Genomic DNA, 7,192 nt, shown 5'->3' on the forward strand with positions numbered 1-7,192 from the left:
ATAGCTTAGATAAATTCCAAGTTTTGAGTTGAAACGACCGTACGCCCAATTTTCTGTCGTACGTTCGTTTCGGAAATGAGGCCCAATGAGTTTATTCTCGCATTATAATGACTTTAATATTGAGATGGTTTTAATTTTTATTATTGATTGGCCCTGATACTCTAAACACGTTTAGAATGCCATTAAACACAGGGTATTCATCTAAACTAGCTACAATTAATACTCAGTAATACTGCAGACCATAAGTTACTGTATTCTAACTGTAAACCAGTCAACTAAAACAGATTCAGAGTGGCTCGGTGAAGCTAGAAATCGTCACCAAATCACAAGTCGAGAGAAACTGCACAAGTTCGAGGAGATGTCCTGAGCAGAAAACATTTTGTGATGCTTCTTAGACCACTGACTACCAAAAATAAAAATAGAGCCAATTACTGCAACATCTTCTCTGAGGGATGCCGTGATAGGTTGTCAATAGGCAGGCTAAGTGAATGAGTTTGCATTGTCAGTGCAATGCATTCTAATTGACTCCATCTCCTCCTAGTGGCAGTCCAATACTGAAGTGGGCAGACTCGAGTTTCTCATTATAGCGCAAGTAATTGTGGTCTGAGTGGGTCTGTGGATTCAGTCCTACAGCAGTCTGACAACCTCTGTGCACGAGAATGAGTGTGTGCGTGTGTTTTGTGGGACAGATTGGCTCTTCTGCTACTGATTGTGGAAGTAAATGAGTCTTCATCTACTCGAGAATGTCTGTCCCTCAGCCAGAGTGACAGAGAAACAAGAGTGGTTAACTTTCCTTTCTCTGTCTGTTAAGTTTTAGGGCTCTACAATGCAAATTGAAGCTTAGAATAAGCCATAGGAGATGTGCAGAACAGTGTAAAAAGTTAACTTTTTCTATATTTTGTCACACTTTCTGTGTTTTAGGGTATAAGCATGCATCTGTGTGACAAACAAGAGCTCAAAATGTTTATAAATGAAACAGGCTTTAACCTAAAATGGCCACACAGCAATATTCCTTCTCCTGAGGAGACAAGACACATTTTTTAAACAGTCCTAAATCATAAAAATCCAGCTCAAATCCAGCTATATTTCAATAAACCACAAGCCGGTTTCACAGAAACACAGAAAAAGCCCTCCCATAAACTCACGGGATATAACAATGAAGAAATAAATCAAGTTCTCTCAAAAAGCGTGCAAATGGCATCACAATAAAGCCTGGGCATAGATGTTGTTCAGATGGGAGATGCTTATGGGGAGCGTCTCGCTGCTGCCTTACGGCCGTGACTGTCATTTGGCTATTCTTATGAAGAGTGAGTGTAATGCCTGGCTGTATGAATAGGATTGTCGTGCTGATTGTGATGTATAGTTTTTCATTACCATTCCCCGGCCTTTGCCATCCAGCATGTAGGAAATCCTATTTATCCCCTAATTTGTAAGCCCCCCAACCTTGGCTGATAGCAATCAGAGCCTGTAATTGTGTGCGCCGCCGTCGGACAGCGTAAAGGGTGACAGCGCGAGAAGGCATGGGAGGGGCGGTGAGAAAGAAATAGAAAAAGTGACAAAGAATGAGAAAAGAGAGGGAAACATCTGACCTGAACGCTCTTTTAAAGCACACAAAACACATTGCACTCTTCAAAACAGGAAAACGGGTCTATTTGTAGCTCATGCAGCCCACCAGAGAACTGTTAGATGTGAGACAAATATGATATCACTTCTGGAAATGTTTGAGTGTATTAAAGGCAAAGATCACCAAAAAAAATAAAACAATTCTGTTACAATTTACACATTCTCATGTCATTACAAACTTTGCCATAAACTGAAAGTCAATGGGGTCCAACAACAACCAAAAAAAAAAAAAAAAAAAAGTTCTACAAAAAAATTTATTTACGTTTTGCAGAAGAAATGTGTCATACAGGGTGAGTAAATGATGACAGTATTTTCATTTTTAGGTGACCTATCCCGAACATCCAGCTTTCTAAACTGTGCATTTAGGCAGTTTAAAGTTTTTATTAGTAGCTTTTTAAACATTGCTATCAAGACAAACACTTCATGCAATTCACACTGCACTTAGTCTGTCTGCGTCGCTAATGAATACGTAATTGACTCATTTCTATGCACTGTGCCAAAAGGGATCTTTGCATTAAATGTGTGATTGCGCCCTCTATTAGACATCATTAAACCAATTCCACATCTGTCTTAATAAGACTTTATGAGCCTTTCTTAAAGCTCTAATTCTCTTCTCTGCCCTCATTCAATACGTCAAATATTCAAAAATATGAAAATTGCAAATTATATCCTTATTTTGTGATCATTTTGTAATAGCTTAATAATGGATTGTGAATGGTAAAGTATAAAGATGAAGACTTGCTAATGAGGTTTCTATGGAAACCCATTTATGCCACATAAAAAAATAAAAAAAATCGAAATTACAAGATAAATCATTATTATGAGATTATGACATACTAAGTCAAAATATTAAGATTGACATTATAAAAATAAAACATAGGCTAATTATGACATATAAATGCCACAATTAAGACATTAAAAAATCTAAATGGTGAGATAAAAAGCCGTAATTTTAAAAAAGTGTCCCCTTTAATTTTCTAATTGATTTTTTCATAATTTTTTACTTTTGATTTCATAATTATGACTTAATATGCCATAATTTCAGCTTTTTTTTAAAGCATGATTTTTTTTCTTATGTAAGCATACATTCAAATAAAACATGTAAGGTTTGCCTTGTTAACTGTTATAAAGATGCTTTAAACATAACCTTACGCCAAACATGCACATACTGAATGAATCCAACCAATCTGGCACGCATTCCCAAAGCATCTTGTCTTTCTACAAGCACCCTGAGCTGTAATTAACCCCTCTGCTCAGGATTCCAGCTGAACGTATTGATTTTCTCACATTGGGAAGGACTGAATATTACACTTTAGTGCCTTAAGTGAATTGATAAGTCTGCCTCGCTCACCCGAGGCCATGTCAACAACAATCTGTTTATAAATAGAAAAGCAATTAATATCACTGGACTCAAAAGTGAAATTCAAATGATGGTTCAGAGATATGACAAAGTCTTGACAAGAGGTACCAAAGTCTTGTAAATTTTATGGTCCAAGCTTTATTCTTGGGTTTAATCTCTCGCTGAAATTGACAGCAGAGGAAGAGGCCTGTCATCCGTGATAGCTCAACAGCATCTTGGGGTTGAATCCTTTAAATCTGCCACTTTCCCTGGGCTTAGCCCTGCATTAACCTCTCTCAGAGTACACACACAAAGCCGGTTTCAACCGCCAACTAAATTTCCACAGGCTTTGATAGCAAACGTAACCCTGGCTTAGGCATTTTTGGGATTTAATATAATATTTCCTAAAATTAGCAGCCTAGGTTAGCAACTAGCATGAGTCATTTTTACCTTCACTTCTTCGCACCACACTTCAGTGCTCTTCCACTGTGGCATCAGCTGCTGGAGCTAATGAAACGTCAGTCTGATAATTGAGGCAGTGCTGGCCAAAGGGATGGAGCAGAATAACTACTCTCTGTCTTGCTCACAGCCGTCTGGTTCATTGGCTTTGCTGCTAGATGGGACAGAAACAGCTTTCTCTCAATGCACTAAACAATGTTTTACTTAACAGTGTGAGTAAAAGCTTGTCAATGTCACTTCAAAAGCATTTCCTTTATACTGTTAATACTTTCTAAAGGATAAGGATCTTGTTACATATATTCATTAGATGTGCCCATAATTATTTTCATGTTATGACCGATATTAAAAGTATATATAAAATACTATTATGCCTAAATAAATAAATAAAATAATAGCTAAAATAATTTTCAATGCTATGAGTAAATTTAGGCATAACACATTATAATGTACAGTATAAAAAATGAGCAAAACTAAATAACCAATTGAACATTTCTTATTATTAGAAACCTTTTATAACATTATAAATGTCATACTGTAACTTTTGATCAATTTAATGCATCCTTGCTGAATTTAAGTATTAATTTCTTTAAAAAAAAGAAAGAAAAAGAAAAACCTAACCACACTTGCCATTATAATACAATTACAAAGTTAACAAGCTGCATTCAGTAAATCACAAATGTAAATGTTTCTGCAGTATATTCTAGAAAAGTGCATTATGTCTGTCCCCAGTTACGTTTCCCCCTCTTACCAAGGTGTCCTACTGAGTGAACAATGAGTTTTCTCCAGAGAGACACAAAGTGTCCCCATTTAACAACCTTTTCTAACCATCTTAAGGGCATGGATAATGAAACATTGTCCAAAGCAGTCTGGGGTGGTTAAAACTGGCCGTGAGCATAAGTACTAACAGGTGACTGGGACAGTGTAACCTCATCTAATAGGTAAAAGGAAGTTGAAATGAGCTACACTGACCTTTCCCTGCAGACGTCCACTATTGATTCTCAAATCTGAAATCATCAAACTCCACTGTAACTCAAATAAAGAATTTCATTGTCTTTCTTGGAAATGAATTCACCTATGTTGATATTACAAAAAAAAAGAAAATCATCAGACAATACATTTTTTTCTCGATTTTTAAACGAGTTTCACCCTTTCAGAACATTTACTGTGGAGTTCAATGAAAGCTCATTATCATCATCTGACTGTGATGGAGATCTATGCATTTTGATAGAGTGATGAAAACTGTATGAAGCCTCGCTCCCTCGATGACAGACCTCAAGTCGTCTTTTTCTTGACTAACTCTTCTCCATCATATCCCTACCGCATCTGCTTCTAGGCGTGCTCTCAGACAATGACGTATAGCCACAATTAGCCCTGGAAAGACTTCAATTATGATAAAAACCCTTCACCCCTCTTAGGCCATGATTAAAAAGCTCTTCTCCACTCCAGTGCCTCTGATAAAGAGCTCTCGTTTCACACCATCACTTCTTCGTCGGGATAATAAACCACTCCGCCAGGGTTCTGCCCGATGCCTTTTACCTCTCCATCCCCTAACGTCTGGTGTCCCACTGAGGAGGAATGCTCAGCCATTTACATTTTCACATGGGTAGCAATGCAATGACCCTGTTTGGGCTTCCAAAGTCACATCAACATGAATGCAAGCCATTCACCCTGCATTCAAGACAAAAATAAACATGAAAAGCATAACAGGAAAGACATGAGACTGCTCACATGACCTTCATCCTCATCTGCAAATGACTCAAATGCCCATTCAGAATTTTGGAATGAGATTTGCTTAGAAACACGTTTGATAAATGGATTTGCTGTAATGAGATGGAGCCATCACAAAGTCATGAAAAGAAACATAGAGGAAGAGAGAGAGGGGAAAAGAAGGATCGTCTTTCGGCTGTGTTCTGTCAAGGGAGAAATTACACACTTACTGATTTTTTTTCCCCCAAGGATGGCCACCATAGATCATACGTCGGGATTTACGAGCCAATTTCCAACATGAAATATAGACACCAAGAATCAATTTTACCAGTTTTTCACTTTTCCTTCTCTCAACAGATCACAGCTGCTAGCTTTCCGCAGGTACCATCAAAAGCCGCTTTATTATCTGAAGTCAGACAAGAAAGATAAAGAGGATTAATTATTTTCCAGTGGACACTACCACTTACCTCATATTTAAAACAATGTTAAGGGAGCTTGTAAAATAATTAAAACTTGCTGAAACTAATTACTTACTCTGTTTCTGTGCAATAGCAACCCGCAAAGCCTGATGCTGTGGTTTCTTTAGAAGCCATTTTCTTTGGTGGAGAAAAATGTCTGAATTTTGTCCATAATGACTTATTGTGTATAGAATTTATGTATTAAAATAGCACACTGATAATATTGAGTAACAGCCATTATAGTTTGTGTGACATTGCGTAAATTCATAACGTGTGTCTCACAACTAGAACTATATGAGAACAAGTCCACACCATACAACGATAATGACACACAGGAACGATATAGGCCTAGTTCAGTTGGAATCACTTTCAGAACACGATAAAACACTGACAGCCAATCAGAATCCAGATTTCAAAGAGCCTGGCCATTTAAAACGGCAAACGACGGAACTAGAGTAACTACACATCATCAATTGTTGTGGACGCTAATATAGTTATCAAAGAGAACTATGCTTACCATTGTTGGTGAGAACGGGCCTTCTGAAAGCCAAAATCATTTTGCAAGTGATTCCAACAAAATCGTTTCTCTGTGGACTTCCGTGGCCTATTTTTATAGAATTAGGCTATTTTTAGTTATAGTTGTCGTTATAGCTGTGGTGTAAACTTACTCATTTTCAGAATCATATTAAACAAATATTAAAGCTTTATAGTTATTGCCCTTGGTGTTATTTGTTTTTTAACTCAAATTATACATACATTTTAATCAAATATATTTTCAACTACAGATAAACAAGGTGTTTCATTCTAAATTAAAATAAATGTGTCATAGAAAATATAGGCTACTTTAATAGCAAACCTTTAGGAAACATTTAAGTCAGAAGGTCTTCTGTTACGCTACTGCCTCAGTTGAGAGGCTCACTACCGCTCTTTACTGTCTCGAATAAATTTATCACGGGTTATGCGGAGTTGACATGTAAATTATAAATGTTTCCTGTCATGTTCAATACTGTAATGAATTTACTGGAGATGTCTTTATCGCGATGAATTCATGAAGTGGCGATGACGAGCGGCAGAGCTCGCGCCGTTCAGCTTGACAGCTAATTTAAAACGCACCGAGCGCCTCACAAATGTCACGGAACAAATAAACGCATGGGTGTGTTTAGTTAACGCTTTCAGCTTCAATATCAAATGGTGGTGAAATTTTTAACTTGGCTTTTAGTTTTTTTACAACTACATTTTTTAAAATCTAAACCAGTCCATAACCGAAACAGCAATCATATTACAGCACTGAATCATCACAGGATATTTATATTCTACCTCCTTGATGATAACCAGTGATAGGATACACAATATTCATTTTTTCCTTGCATTAAACTTTAGAAAATTAACAAGCGACGCAAAAAAACATTTATTAAACACAAGGACATTTTACAGGTAACAAGCTCAACATGAGCATCTATTTGAGATAGGTGACACTCTGGCTCTTCTGAGAAAATGCAGGATTGCAGGTGAAAACAGGCAAATCAGAATGGCAGGCGTAAAGACGCCAGTTAGACAGGGACACCTCCAAAAAATGAGACATTTTTTCAGAGCCTGCTGTTTCAAG

The sequence above is a fragment of the Sinocyclocheilus anshuiensis genome, unplaced genomic scaffold (assembly GCF_001515605.1).
Source record: "Sinocyclocheilus anshuiensis isolate Anshui unplaced genomic scaffold, SAMN03320099.WGS_v1.1 scaffold107, whole genome shotgun sequence".
In the NCBI taxonomy this organism is placed as follows: Eukaryota; Metazoa; Chordata; class Actinopteri; order Cypriniformes; family Cyprinidae; genus Sinocyclocheilus; species Sinocyclocheilus anshuiensis.